Genomic DNA, 15820 nt, shown 5'->3' with positions numbered 1-15820 from the left:
GACGGATGCATAAAGTTTCCGTTTCCAGCAGGATATCAGTTTAATAGGGGGGAAAAGGCTATGAATTTTTTTTTCCTTTGTGAGTTAAAACGACGTTATCCGGCCTTTTCTCCATAAGACCAACTGAAAAAGAGATACTATATGTGAGAACATTACCATCAGAGACTCTGCAATGACTGTCTTCATGGGGAGACACGTTGGTTCATAGTACAAGTGAACCTGTGGTTTCTGGTCAGTGTGACGTCCACTCCCAGCTCAAATGAAGTTCGGACCGCACACGCTTCTTTACATTTTCTGGTGGGAAGGATTTCTCAAGTCAGCGGGGTTCAGACTAGACGAGTTTCATTGTTGTCCAGGCTGTGTAGGAGCCCTGAGGGATGAGGACTGCAGGATGTGCGTGTGTGCACGCGTGTGTGAGTGCTGGTGTGAGTGTGCTTGCGCGTGTGTCTGCCTTGAGGGTGTGTGTTCGTGGGCGCGTGTGTGCGTTGACAGGCTGTGCTCGTGAGTGTGGAGGCGCTGGACGGTGTGTTGAGCCGGGGGTGTCGCGCGTGGGAGCAGGTGTCCGGCCGGACAGCATCCCGGGCGGGGCGGGGCGGGGCGCGCGGCGCGGGCGGGCGTCAACGGCCGGGGCGCGGGTCCCGGGGCGCGAGGGCGCGAGGCCGGCCGGGGAGGCGCCTGCCCGCCGCGCCGGGTCACGTGGCGTGGTCACGTGGCGCCGAGCCGAGCCCAGCGGCGGCGGCGGCGGCGGCGGCCGAGGGAGGCGGAGACTCGGCCGAGACGCGGGGGGAGGCGGCGGCGGCGGCGGCGCGGGGCTGCTGGAGGCGGAGGCGGGGAGGCGCGGAGGAGCGCGGGGCCGCCGCTCGGCCGCCCGGAGGTAAGGCGGGCGCGGGGCCGCTGTCACCGCCGCCCTCCGGCACGCGGAGGCGGCGGGCCCGATCGCCGCCCGGGGCGCCTCGGAGCGGGGCCGGGCGCCTGTGCCCTCGGGGCGGGAGCGGGCCCCCTGCCCCGGCCAGGCCCCTGTGCGGCGCGGGCGGGGGCGCGGCGGGGCGGCTCCCGGGCCGGGCGGGGGCGGCGGGCGGCCGCCTGGGTGGGCTCTCGGAGGGCGCGGCGGGCAGGCGGGGGCCGACACCCGGGCTCCGGCGGCGCTGGTGCTGTTGAGCTGTTTTCGCCTTTTGTTTCAGCGTGTGAGAAAATGGGGCGCTCGGTGTGCGTGTGTGTGTGTGTGTGTGTGTGTGTGTAAATCAGGAGGCGTTTGGCTTGGAGCCATTTTTTCTTTCTTAATTGTGGAGACAGAAAATCCCTTAAAACGGTTTCCTCCGGGAGACGGGGCCGCGCTCCTCCTCTTCCTCCCCGGCGTCGGCATGGGGTGGCTTTCCCTCCCGGCCCCTGCCCACCTTCTCGTCCCCCAGTCTGTCCCCTCCCTCCTGCCCCTTCCTGCCCGCCCCACCTCCGTGCAACCCCCGGGCGAGCGGGGTGTCTGCAGAGCGGTCCGGTCACCTGTCGTGGCAGCTGCCTGGAAATGCTGGCGCTTCTGCTGTCTGGTCTGTGCCGTTTCCTCTGGCAAATCACGGAGATTCCGCGCCGAGTGCCAGCCTTTTCTCTTTTCCCTGCGCTGAAAAACAAAGTGCATGATGCTGGGTCGGAAGTTGGACCCGCTCGGGCAATTAGCCGGGAGAGGTGTCTACTTCTGCCTGTCACACCGCTTCAAGGTTGGAAAGGTGAGGGCCATCTAGCTTTGGGAGGAAACGAGGGTGACACACTCCTGTCGGGGATGGATGTGACTTACCTGCTAAATTGCCATGGTGATCAGAAAGTCTTCTAACACTTCTCCCCTTGGGGACAATCAGCTCCCCTTGCTGGGAGCTGTTTCCTTAATTTCTCTGTCTGGGGGTTCTCCTCCTCTTGTGTATTTTGCAGTAGTTCAGCGGTGCCTTAAGGATACCCAGTAGTCAGGTTTTTTACAGAGCACAGGGAAAATCATTTATTTCTAAGGTTTTGAAGAATGTAAAAATCCATCTGGGGGGGTGGTCCCTGTATTTGTGCCTCTTTGTCTGTGTCTGGGGTTTCCATTTCTTAGTAGTTGGAGTTTAGTTCTTGTAGGCGATGCCAGTGGGAATGGTGCTGTGGTCCTGGAGCGTGCTCGTCTCCAGGCCCCGCAGCACCGATTGCTGGGGTTTGAGGTTGTGATGGATGCGAAGTGACAGGGCACCTTGCACGTAGCCACGCCGCAATCCCGAGAGCAATCGCCTAGACTCCTGGCCGGCTGGCGGGGCAGTTGGGAAGCTCATCTCAACATTATGCAGTGACGGCTGCATTCAGACTGGGAGGGTCTCAGGTGTCGCCCGTTCTTTCTTGATAATTACTGTCGTGGAAATGAGTATTTGAGTAAATCGTGAATAGCCAAGTCTAGTGTTTAGTTCCTCAATTTAAGGAATAGTCCTTAATTTGCATGAACGCGTTGTTAGAGGATGTGAATTTCCTTTAAGAATTTTCAGTGCTCTATTTTAGTAAGGGCTGTGAAAGTAGTGTTTTCATGTAATGGGGGAGATGTTGACCTCTAGAGTCAGAAGGCTGTCGTCGTCGTTCTGAGTTAGAGGGGTCATATAGGGAAACATTTTTAACACAATGGAGCTTTCAGACATGGGGGAAGAGCAGAAAGCCAGGATTGCTTCCTGTGCCTGAGAAATAGTAATATAATGTATTTATTACTGTATATTTTAAAACAATGACTTCTTCATTTAGAAAAGATGTGTGCTTGTTATTGAACTTTCTAGTTTTCATGTGGAGCTATAAGAGTGGCAGTTTGGTTATTCACACTTTTTTTCCCAACAAAACTCTGAATAGAAAAAAAATTTGTTTTTAACCCATAAAAGGATACGTGGTACCAGAAACCTGTTTTACACCATCTAACATTGACGCTGAGACCCCAAGTAATAAAAGAACAATAAAGAGACAGCAGCCTTCCTTCAGGCGGTATTTCAGCCTTCTCATTAGATATAGTGTGTGGGACAGAAAGTGAAGCCCAGGGTTTCCTTTTGGTTTTACTGCAGATTCACTGAGTATCTGAATTCAGGAATTTTATGGAGTGCCTACCATGTGCATGGCTAAGCTAGGACATGGTTCTTCATCTGTTCCACTGTATTTACAGTATCAATTACAGTCTCTTTCCTGTTCTCTTCTGTGGATGGAGAAAGACTGAAGATACAGTGAGTGGCCCAACTGCATGTGATTCATCAGATGTGTTAAAAATTGGAGTGAAACTTCTGGTATGAAATGCATTGACTTAGTTATTGCATTGGTTCCTATTTAGGATTCTGTAAAGTATTTTCAATATCACCAAAAGCCTTAGTGAAGTGGTACATTTGCCCTTAGGGAGACTGTTGAGACTGCAGGGAATATGTAATGAAAATGTCAAATTTCTTTTAATTTGGCTGGGATAATGTTAATTTGGTTACTACATGTTAACATACTCAATTTGTTGATGGTAAAATATATATAAAATTAAGTGTACAGGTAACCCTTTTTAAGTGTACAGTTAGTGGCATTAAGGACATTCTCATTGTTGTGCAGCCATCACCACCATCCATTTCCCTAACATTTTTATTTTCCCAAACTGAAATTCTGTATCAATTAAACAATAACTTCCCATTCTCTCTTCCCCTTGGCCCCTGACAACCACCCTTCTACTTTCTTTTTTGTTTTTTTTGTGAGGAAGATCAGCCTTGAGCTAACATCCATGCTAATCCTCCTCTTTTTGCTGAGGAAGACCGGCTTTGAGCTAACATCTATTGCCAGTCCTTCTCCTTTTTTTTCCCCAAAACCCCAGTAGATAGTTGTATGTCATAGTTGCACACCCTTCTAGTTGCTGTATGTGGGACACAGCTTCAGCATGGCCGGAGAAGCGGTGTGTTGGTGCGAGCCCGGGATCTAAACCTGGGCCGCCAGCAGTGGAGTGCGCGCACTTAACCACTAAGCCACGGGGCCGGCCCCCTTCTACTTTCTATCTCGGTGAGTTTGACTGCTTTAGGTCCCTCATATAAGTGGAATTGTACAGTAATTGTCCCTTTGTGACTGGTTTATTTCATTTAGCAGGATGTCTTCAAGGTTCATCCATGCTATAGCGTGTATCAGAATTTCCTTCCTTTTTAAGCCTGAATAGTATTCCATTGTATCCATATACTACATTTTGTTTATAAATATTCTAAATTTTAACGTACTAAATTTTTTTTTTTTTTTTTTTTGGCTGGGGAAAATTCACCCTGAGCTAACATCTGTTGCCAATCTTCTTTTTTTTTTTTTTTTTATGTGAGCTGCTGCCACAGCATGGCCACTGACAGATGAGTGGTGTGGTTTGTGCCTGGGGAACCGAACCCTGGCCGCCAAAGTGGAGTGTGTGGAACTTTAACCACTAAGCCATTGGGGCTGGCCCTCACATACTAAATGTTAGCAACCATGGTAACCTCATGATGATCAGGAGCTCTCACTGGAAATTATAGATACCTTTGTTTAATTAAAACAGGAAAACGAATTAGTTATTTAATGCGCAGTACCTTTTTAAAATGTAGGACCCATGGGGGATAAAACTAATATGCATGCTATGTCCTTGCTGGGTCCTGTCATTTCCCATCCATGTGGGTAGTGACATATGGTGCATCTTTCTGACATTTGTGGCTGATGTAGATGTTTTTGTTTTCCAGCTTATGTTATATAATGATGGTATTATTTGCTATATGAAAGAATTTGTAGGGCTAACCCTGAAGTATATATTGTATAGGAGGGGTGGGAAAAATGTTTATTTCCCTGTATTTACCACTTTTCAAAATCATGAGTTGGTTCCCTAGCATCCTCCAATGGTGATGGATAAGGGTTTTTTTCTTTTCTCTTTTTCTTCTTTTTTTTTTGGTGGGGAAGATTGTCCCTGAGCTAACATCTGTTGCTAATCGTCCTCTTTTTGCCTGAGGAAGGTTGTCCCTGAGCTAACATCTATGACAGTCTTCCTCTATTTTGTACGTGGGACGCCACCACAGCATGGCTTGATGAGCGATGTGTAAATCCATGTGTGGGATCCAAACCCATGAACCCAGGCCACAGAAGATGAAGCGGAGTGCACAAACTTAACCACCGTGCCACCGGGCCGGCCATCCCCTCTTTTTTTTTTTTTTTGAGTATCTTTATGAACTTCTCTATTTTAGTATATATGATGTATTTCAGTCCATTTCAGTTATTGTCATTTTTATGCTCAAATTGCCCTTTTTGGGGGCAGAGAGACGTATTTAGGTTGGCTCCAAGTCCTTATGACATGCCTCCAGTAATCTCTAGTAGCTTTCTTGCTTTCTGGTATGATGAGGTGTTCCAGGCTTGTCCTGTAACCTTCCTGTTCCAGATTTGGAATCAGAATAGACCACATTTAAAAGAAAAAAAGGAAAAAGAAATGACCAGTAAACATATTAAAGTACTCAATTTCACTAGTAATTAAGGAAATAAAATTAAAAACAAAAATAAGATACCATTTGTTATGGACTTAGTGTATCTTCCCAAAATTCGTATGTTGAAGCCCCAACCCCCAATGTGATGGTATTTGGAGATGGGGCCTTTGAGAGGTGATTAGGGTTAAGTGAGGTCATGGGGGTGGAGCCTGCATGATGGGATTAGTGCCCTTATATGAGGAGACGCCAGAAACCTTGGTGCTCCCCCTCCTGCCCCAAGTCATGAACAAAGAAGAGGTCCTGTGAGCACACAGCCAGATTGGCAGCTGCCTACACGCCAAGAGGAGAGACCTCGGAATGAAGCCTACCTTGCTGGCTTCTTAATCTTGGACTTCTCAGCCTCCAGAATTGTGAGAAATAAGTTTCTGTTGATTAAGCCACCCCAGGCTATGGTATTTTGTTATGGCAGCCGGGGCCAATTAAGATGCCATTTCTCAATTATTATATTGGCAGTATAATTTAGGCTCAATTTAGACCTTACTGGTTGTGAAACAATTTGGTAAAGCTTAATATAAAGTATTATATCGTTATGATTACTTCTGTTGTTCCTTCTACTTGGTAGTCTTAATATTTGGGCATTTCTCAGTTTGGAATGGGGATCAGGATGATAGTAATTCCCAGTGCTGGTGAAGATAAAGGGAAATGTGTGCTCTCAGTCTCAGCAGAGGAGTAAATTGATGCACTCATTCTTAATAGCTGCTGTTATCTATCGAAATGTAAAATTTGCATAGCCTTTAACCCAGCAAGTGCACATTTAGGAATTTAGCCTAAAGAAATAATGGAAATTATAGCAAAGATATATGTATATAGTACAGAAGTATTTACTGTGTACAGTTATATAGTAAATAACCTTAAGTAAGGTCTTGATTCAATAGATTATGGTACCTTCATTGTATACAGCCATTGAAAATAATGATATGGATCTCCTATATTAACCAGTCTGGAAAGATGCCCATGATATATTATTGAGTGAAAAAGGGAGGTTCCAGAACTGTAGGCATAGCACTTGCATGTAACATAGACATAGAAAATGCTCAACAGCTAAGCTCTGGAGGTTAAGAACTGACCTCTGAGGATTTAGGCCTCAGGAACCACCTAATGGAGAGTCTGTTTCGGTCACCATGGTCTCAAAGACTGTACCAGCTGGTTTTATTCTCGTGTCGTAAGGTTCAGTTTTCCTGGAGAGAGAATATGATTGGCCTAGTTTGGGTAATTAGCCCACCCTTTGGTTGTGTGTGTGTATGTGTGTTTGTGTGTGTGTGTGTCTGTCTAGTGTTGCTCTCAACCGACAGTCCCACAAGTACTGTATGGAATGGAGGAGGAGCCACAAGGAAAGGTGGTTTTAACCAAAGAAAGGGGAAGACATTCCAGGAAGACAAGGAGATAGATGCTCGCTACATGTTCAGTTAAAATTAAATAAATTCTTTGCTCAGAAAATTGAATTAATTACTGCATCTCCATAAATTACTGCAAGCACTGATAAACTTGGGCTTTTTTTTCCCTTTAACATCCCTTTTTGGCATGTTAGGACCTATACCAGTGGGTCAACACTGTTTGGTTTTTTGCTTTCATGGAAAATGAAGGGTCAAAATAAAATTTTGGATTATTCATAGATTTAAAAAATTATGCTGTTTTTCCCTTTAAATGTGGTTAATTCAGAATCAGTTATATTTCTTTGATGTCAGTAAGTAGGAATAGAAGTGTTTGTACTTGTATGGTGTCAAGGATGCCCACCCTTGAGAGAAGAGTATTTTAAGGATAGAGTTGAGGGGCTGGCCTGGTGGCACGTTCCACTTTGGCGGCCGGGGTTCTCCGGTTTGGATCCTGGGCGCGGACTTGCTCACTGCTCATCAAGCCGTGCTGAGGTAGCGTCCCACATAGGAGAACTAGAAGGACCTACAACTGTGATATACAACTATGTACTGGGGCTTTGGGGAGAAAAAAGAAAAAGAGGAAGATTGGCAACAGATGTTAGCGCAGGGCCAATCTTCCTAAAAAAAAAAAGAATAGAGTTGAAAGGTAGTGTTTCTGGAAAGTCTCCAGTAGTAATGGTGTAGTAGGTTGTTGAGTGTAGAAAATTATTCTGTAGGTGTGCAGAGGTGCTGTGCAGATAATATAGACCTATTTGAACATCTTCATCACTGTTATTATTTTTAATCCAAAGCACATTTAGGTCAAAATGGGTGTGAAAGAGCTTTAAGATAACACATTACAGTTTAAGATATTAGTGTCTCCCTTTTTAAAAATTAAAGACTCAGTTTAGACCTTAATGGATGTGAAAGGATTTGTTAACGCTTAATATGAGGTATTACGTTGTTAACAATTATTTCTGCTGTTCCTTCTTTTGGTAGTCTTAATGCTTGGGCATCTTCTCCTAGTTTGGAATGGGCATAGTAGAACCACTGGGTTAAAGTTCTTGTTGTGTCAGATCTATTCGTGTCTGGTTAAGGCTAAGAAGTTGGTCTTTTCGCTGAATAATTTTTGTGACAAGAGTCTCAACCTTTACTTTGAAGTCGCAGGTTCACCAACTAGTTGGTCCAGCTAGTTACTGGTTGGAGCCCCAGGTTCTAAAGGCTCTGTTGGATCTACTTTGAAAAACTGTTGCTCAGTGTTTTCCAATTCCACTTGAATGTTATAGACAGATGTCACTGGGTTAGAAATTTTTCATTCTACTGAATGTTTCTTTCACCAGTTTTTCTTGCACACGACAAAAGGAAGACTAGTTTGAACTTCTGAGGCAGTTACTCCTGATTTGTGTGTGTGTATAATTTTCTCTCTCTGGCAAGGGAAATGGGGAATCTTGTGTAGAAGACCCTTTCAGTGCCATGTTATTGTTCCTCCATGTAGCTTTCCTTCATCTTTGGCTGTTAAGAGTGTATGTTACATCCCTAGGGAAACTATATGGCATTCCTATTGATTGCTGTGAGAAAATAGTAGTGTCAGGGGTCCTCGATGAGCGACAGGCTGCTCGTACTGGGACAATTTTACTATTCGTAAAATGTTGATCAGTAGTGATGTTACCGTATGCTGAGAACATACAGGATGATGTTTGCGCGTAATCAGTTTCTTAAGCTTCAGACAACCCTCTTAGGCACAAAACCAGATGGACAAATTCAGCTCCAATGGTTAGATTATCAAAACATGAAGAAGTTAGACCTATGCTGTGTATGAAAACCCTGGTCAGCCAAAGCTGAGGTTTTGGGTGGCCAGAGTTACTGTTTAGAATTGTTAAATAATCAGAAAGTTTATGTGCTAACATTTGTCAAGTTAGAGAAGAATGCCTTCAAAAAGTCAGACCTGGATTTACCTTAGAGAAAGAAGTGCACGGCGGTTGGGTCATGGGGACAGCCAGGTGGATGGATGTGGGTCAAACTCAGGTCACATTTGCAGCGCTTCCAGGTAGTTTGAACCTTTTCTGTTTTCATTCTTGTCATCTTTTCCCATGAAATGAGGCCCCCAGTCTTGTGTTTCCTATGTAGGAAATTAACTTTTCTGAATTAATTTCCTATGTCTGAATAATGAAATAAATTCTGTAAGATTTGAAATGCTCAGAATAAAACCCAACAACTCTTAGTAAAAGATAGAAAGCTCACAGTTTGCTTATCTTATTCCAATAGTAATAATTTTTAATACTGTGACACAAGTGAGAAGACAAGTGGCACAAATATTGTTTTGTTTCCTTACCAGGCTTTGGTTCTGAGGGACTTGGGGGTAAATTGAGTAGTGTAGGATTGGGGTGCTGCCCAGAATCTATCCATTATAGCTTGCTAGAGCATCAATCCCCAACCCTTTTGGATTTATGGCATCCTTTTTGTGTTTCATTTTGCATCTCCCTCCTCACCATTCTAATGACTATGACAGCCAGGTCTCTGTTATCAGTGGAGAGCAAAGTGCTGATGTATGAAGTCCACAAATTATCACTGTAATTCAGATTTATCTAATTACGTCAACCTTTAATTTTGACTAATCACTGCCAAACCGTTTCTGGACCATTAACAAGCTGCACGATTACATTGTTGTTGTAGGTCCCTCCTATGCTGAAAATGCTTTTCTTTGCAGAGGTATCTATAGAAGCAATAATGTTTATAAAGTGCTTTGAAATCAGCCTTCTGTAAATTTAATGTAATAAGTTTATTGTAAATAAGTAGAGAAGTCTCGGGCCGGCCCGGTGGCTTAGTGGTTAAGTGCGCGTGCTCCGCTGCTGGCGGCCCGGGTTCTGATCCTGGGCGCGCACCGATGCACCGCTTCTCCGGCCATGCTGAGGCCGCGTCCCACATACAGCAGCTAGAAGGATGTGCAACTATGACATACAACTATCTGCTGGGGCTTTGGGGGGAAAAAAAAAAATTAAAAAAAAAATAAGTAGAGAAGTCTCAAGGTTGACTGATGGCTCAGAAATGGTGTGAGTATCGTTTTTGACTCAGGGAGCCTTGGGATGTCACAGTGTCGTCCCTTTCTTAGCTTTCTGGGTTTTGCAAATAACTGTGGTCTCCTTGGCTGACTAATGGTCATAGAAGTGGAATCTCCTTGGCCGTCCTTCGCCCATGTTCAGCTGGTGAAGTTCTTTTTCTCATGACACAGAAAGATGTGCATGTGCTTGGCTTTGGGGAATTGGTCCATTGCTCTGGTGTATACGAGACAGCCAAAACTCTTTGTGGGAGATAGGGTAAGACTGTCAGTGAAAGATACCAGTAATCTCTGGAGGTCCATTTAAGCCAATTACTTCAAGCTTTTAATTTCAGTTAGTTATTATCAAACCTTTTACTCGATTGTTGATGACTAGCAAAGTTGGTTTGAGTTGGAACCTCCTTTGGTGCTCATGAGTGGTGAAGTGGACCCAAGATGAGATGTGGAAGAAGGAGGCATGCTGGGGAGTCTGGACTCATTCACAAATTAGATCATGAATGAGCTTCCAGAAGTTAAGATCCGGGTTAACTGCTTTCTCTTCGTTTGTGTCCACCTGGCCTTAGGGACTGTCTGTTACCCCATAATGTTATTTTGAGAAGTGAACTATCTTATAGCATAGGCCGCTCCAGGTAAGTAGGGCAATAGAAATCTGCTGAAGGTTATTGGAAGAAGGTAGTTAATCAACTGGGATGCAAACTCTTAGCTATTGAATTTTTAGTCCAGTGGTTTTAATCGTGGCCACACTATTCTGAGTGAAAAATATTTTGTTTCTTGGCCTCTATATTGTCTGATGTGTGGAACTTCAATGTTGCATGAGATTTATAGCTCTCTGCTTCTTAATTTTTAATATGATAATATGACTAGTATTAATTCTTCATATGATTCTAACTCTGACTTAATATAAAATACATGTGGATGGGGACGTCTTGAAAGAAGTATATTCTCTCTTCAGATTCTCTGGGCCCCTTCTAAATTTAAAAACTCAGAAATAACAACAAACCAAAAAATTACCAAGATAGGTTGGTTCTAATATAAACTGCTGAGTTAGATGTAACTGTATTTTATTTAAAAAGATGCTTTTTCTTTGAATATGTGAGTCTCTAGAAACCCAGGTAAATGGGCCTCCAGGTGGGAGGTGACCGCCCACCTGTGGTGAATGCTTTTCTGGTTGCTTTTTCTGTCCACCTGATTGGCTGGTGCTGAAATTTGCGTCTAGTTTTGACATGCAAGCTCTTTGCACACCTTAGTCTCCTCTCAGGACTCCCACTTCTGGTTGTGGTTTGACCCGTTTTCACTTCTGTGGGTACCAAGTAGTTAAGCTTGGTATACTGGGCTCTTAAAGAGGAAAAAAGTTTTGGCTTCTGGAAGGAGACTTTAGTTAGGAGTGGTCAAACGAATTACACAGAAGTGAGCTGCTTCTGGGGAAAGCTGCACGGAAGCTCTGCTTTCTCTAGGAGAACTCCCAGGCTGGGGGGAATCGAGGCAGGGGGTGGAATGGGAAAAAACCTGTGGTTTAAGGAGACTCTGAACTTGAGTTTGGTCATGTCATAGATTCGAAATGTGTGAAAGCAGTTGTAGCAGATAGAGCACCTAGGCATGTAGCCTCCAAAAAAAATAAGAAGCTTACTGTGTTATGGATATTGACCCCCTTTTCTTGTGTGTATGTTATAAATATTTCGCAGTTTGTCGGTTGCCTTTCAACTCTAACTCTGTTCATATATTGGTGTATAAAAGTTTACATATATTGATGTATAAAAGTTTAAATTTTCTATGGGGTCAAGCGTATCAGTGCCACAGTTTCTACTTTGATGGTTTGTTTAGAAAGCTTTTCCCATGGAGTGTTTTTTTTTTCTTTCTTTGTTTCTCTCTTTTTTTAAGCAGCCAGATGTTTTAAACTTTTTTTTGTGTGTGAGGAAGATTAGCCCTGAGCTAACCTCTGTTGCCAGTCCTCCTCTTTTTGCTGAGGAAGGTTGGCCTTGAGCTAACCTCTGTGCCCATCCTCTATTTTATCTGGGACTCCTGCTACAGCATGGCTTGATAAGCGGTGTGTAGGTCTGCGCCTAGGATCCGAACCCGCAAATCCCAGGCTGCCAAAGTGGAGCACGCAAACTTAAGCACTACGCCACTGAGCCAGCCCCTAAACTTCTTAAAATAAGCTTTTTATTTTGGAATAATTTAAGATGTACATAAAAAGTGTGAAGGTAGTACAGAGAGTTCCCGTATACCCCTCACCCAGCTTTTTCTAATGTTAACATCCTACCTAACTGTAGAACCTTTGTCCAGACTGAGAAATTAACACTGGTGCACTGTTATTAACTAAACTCTGGACTTCATTCAGATTTCACCAGTTTTTTCACTAATGTCATTTTTCTAGGCTGCCACATTGCATTAAATGGGATGGAGTTTGAAGAGGCAGGACCATGCTTGGCAGCATGCTCTGTAGAGTAGCTATGCTCAAAACCCTGCGTTTGTGTAGAATTGTGGCAGTCTCATAGTTTACAGAGTCCTTTCACACACACATGTGTGATTCAGATGGACAGTGTCCTTGATCATTGGTCTTATTAGACAGTCTGTCCCCAGGAGCATATGTGTTGGCAGTGGCGCTGTTCTGCATGTGTGGGACACGGAACTTGGGCATAGAAATGCCTCTCACGTTGTCCACCCTGCCGGTTGCTGCTCGCATCTTCCACTCGTTGTGGTTCCCTACGATGTCTTCGCTCTCGCAGTCACCTCGTTCTTCTTTTGCCTGGACCGGAGTGGAAAATCATGCTATGTTGTGATTTTTGAGTCTCAGAGAGAAAGGCACCCTCACTGTGAGGAAGCTTTTTATGTTCCTGGACATCAAAGTAAACCCAGAATGTCACTACCCTCCAGAATCTTGGTGCTGGGCATGACCAGTCTTCTTTCTAACTTTATTGCCTAGATGAAGCTTGTTGTATCTAATGGGGAAAAATGTGGTTGGCATAGATAAATGTGTCTCATTCTTTAGAAAGGTTTGAAAATCTCTGTGACTTCCTTGCCCCACTGTGCCCCTGCCTTATGTGGAGACAGACAGATGGAAGTAGGAGGTCAGGAGGGCAGACAGGAAAGTAGGTAGAACAGAGCCATGTTGGGTGGCTTCATGCCTACACTGCCTGATACAATTAGCGTTAGCAGGGAGCCCTTCGATGCCTCTGCATTTACTGTCTAGGCTTCTTGACTCACATGCATTCATGTGAGTTGGGCTGAGCGTTCTCATAGGTTACCAGTAGCTTCTGCTTGTGTGTTCAAATCGGTCTCCCCTCTTCTAACTGAAAACACTTTTAAATGTTCTTAACCTTTTCTGACTTGTAAGACATCTTTCCGTTTAGAAAGTATTGAGACTATGATTGCTGTGCCTGCCTGAGGAGGAGATCAATGAAAGAGCAGAGAGGAGGGTGCTGGCTTTGGTTTTCGACAGACCTGGAAGACGGTTTCTGTAGAGTCGTTATATTCCATCTCAACTGTTAGAGAGAATCGGTAGATCATTTTGGGAGGCCTCCAACCAAGTCACAAGTAAATCAATTGAAATACAATTTTTAAAGCACATGTCCATTAGTAGATTGTACCTGCTTCAGTTTGGCCAGATAAGAGTCAGCCTTTTTTGTTTTTCGGAGTTTTTCTTTGTGGCTTGTGACTTTTCCCATTGGGAGTTAAGATCATTGCTTTCATATGCATGACACTTGGTTTACGAAGCCTTTTTTCACGTATGCCGTTTCATTTGGTCTTCACGGTAACCTTGACCATTATGTCAGGCATGTATTTTCTTATTAATGAGAAAATCGAGGCCAAGGGGTTTGCCCGTGGTCACGTAACCGTTGAGCAGAAGTCTTGGGACTTGATTAAAAGCCCTGCATGCCTTCTCTCACCCCCTCGCTCACCCTGTGGCCTCCCCTCCAAGCTGGTGCTGCCAGTTTTATAAGTGCACGGCGGCTGAGGGTGGTGGAAGTTTGCTCTCGGCAGCCTTAGACAGCATTGGCAACCAGAGTGTATGTATGTCCCAGATTGATAACTAGCAGACCCTATTAAGTGCAGATCTAACATCCTTTCTTCCCTTCTTAAGGGAACTGAGTTTTTGTTCAGATATCTTCTGCATCCCCATGTGGCTGTGGGGAAGATGATCTATCCTGATTTGTTTCAGCCAATCATGCTGATCCCATTCACCATTGCTGACTGCTATAGGGGTAAGCAGAGACCTGGGTCTGGCCGATGAGATGTGAGGGAGGTCTGCCAGAAGGTTCTGGAAAATTTCTCAACCTTAAAATGACAACACTAGGAAAGATAGTCTTTTTCCTCTGAGAATCGTCCTGTCTGGATGTGGTGTCCGGAACTGTTTTGACCATCTTGCTGCAGTCTGAACATGAAGCCAGAGCAGGGGAGAGGCCAGAGCCAAGCAAACAGCAGAGAAGACTCCTCAGAGCCTCGCATCCACCTGCCTTTGGACTTGTTCCGTGAAATAAGTTTCCTTATTGTTTAAGGCAGCTTGAGTTGGGATTATCTGTTACATGCGCCCGAAGACATGCTAACTGATGCAGTGGCTATTAGATTGATTGATTCATTGATTCATTCATTCTTTCATACCATGAAGGAGAAGTGCAAGGTATAAAGGTGGAATTTGATCTGGTCAGAAGGTCAGAGGTGACTTCCCTGAAGAAATGCAGAGGCGTTGGGGAGGGAGAGCCCTCTTCATGCTGGGCCTTGTATCCCATGTTGAAGGATCTTGGTCTTTATGGCCATTGAATGAGCCATTGAATGGTTTAGGTACTGGGGTTATAGCAGGAGTACAGTGAGCTACAGTTAATTTAAGCTGCCCCTGCTAAAGAAAACCTTGGCTTAACGTTCTAGAGTCAAGTTTGATTTGCTGAGCAGGAAAGGAGCCGTCAGTGGTTAAGGCCCTGGTGATTAGCAGGTGTGTCCAGAAAGCACAGAAGAGCGTCTCTGCTTGAAATCTTATGAAGTAAACAGTCGAGCTTCTTCTCTTCCTCCTGTGTGAACAAACACACACACACACACACACACACACACACACACACACAGGCAGCTTTCATGTTTTCTAATTTAGGCGTAATTTGTGAACAGTCTGTCATTCTCGTAGTGTTTGATCTTTTAAGTTAAAAAATTGCAGCCAAGAAATCTATGTTGGGGTTATGAAAACAGGATAGATGGTTTCATTGTAAATAAAATTTTAAAGATATATTAAGGTGTCTGAAATTGGACTTTTAGCAGCTCCAAAGGTTTTTCTCCAGGTTTGGTATATTAAGATCTGCTCTGATTCTCATGCATATGGATATATTAGCAAAACTGGAGTACATCCCAGTGCAGTCAGGCGGGGGAGCTGCCCAAACCATAGAGTGGAGCTGCGATGGAAGTGGCGGTGTTCCTGTAATTATATTAGGATGTGATGTGGTCCCTCCCTATGTTTATTAATTAGTGGAGTTGTAATGAGACTTCCCCTCCATGCTTTGAAGGATGCTGATCAGTGGGCGTCCGGGCAGGGTTTTAGTTGCGTTTGGGAGCCTTCTGCGTACAGGTGGGAGGGATTGGTGTTTCAGGTGGCGGCAGGTGAGCCTCCCGCCTCGTTGGCATAATGGGAACAGGACTCTTCTGGGTTGCCATCTGTTTGTGGCTGATGGGAAACCAGCAGTGACTTCTGAGGAGTTCATGTTGAATCAGTAATGTTAAGACCGTGCTGATCAGGTAGGAGGAGGTGGGGGGAAATAGACTGTGTGGAGTGAGTTTCCATTATTATGAATTTCAGGAGACGGTTGCTTGGGTTCAACGGTCCCCACTCCCATGCCCCAAAAAACCACAGCTCTTTTCTGCCCACCCACCTGACCACTCAAGTCAGCCCCAGTTCTGTACTGAGTTGCCCTGGCAAGGGAACCCGTTATTTATGTGACTGTCATACA

At 44.8% G+C, this 15820-nt stretch overlaps 1 protein-coding gene across 1 annotated transcript in view; it reads left to right on the top strand.

Annotated features, from left to right (window-relative positions):
- The first annotated feature begins 817 nt into the window (after positions 1–817).
- The window catches only part of TULP4 (TUB like protein 4), a 227455-nt gene continuing 212452 nt past the window's right edge, over positions 818–15820 (top strand). The window contains 1 exon segment of the mRNA XM_058534065.1: positions 818–874. The gene's annotated coding sequence lies outside the window, so the exon portion shown is untranslated.

The sequence above is a fragment of the Diceros bicornis genome, chromosome 39 (genome assembly GCF_020826845.1).
Source record: "Diceros bicornis minor isolate mBicDic1 chromosome 39, mDicBic1.mat.cur, whole genome shotgun sequence".
NCBI lineage: Eukaryota > Metazoa > Chordata > Mammalia > Perissodactyla > Rhinocerotidae > Diceros > Diceros bicornis.
Note: the sequence above shows the minus strand (reverse complement) of the source record. Positions and strands in the feature narration are given on the sequence as shown.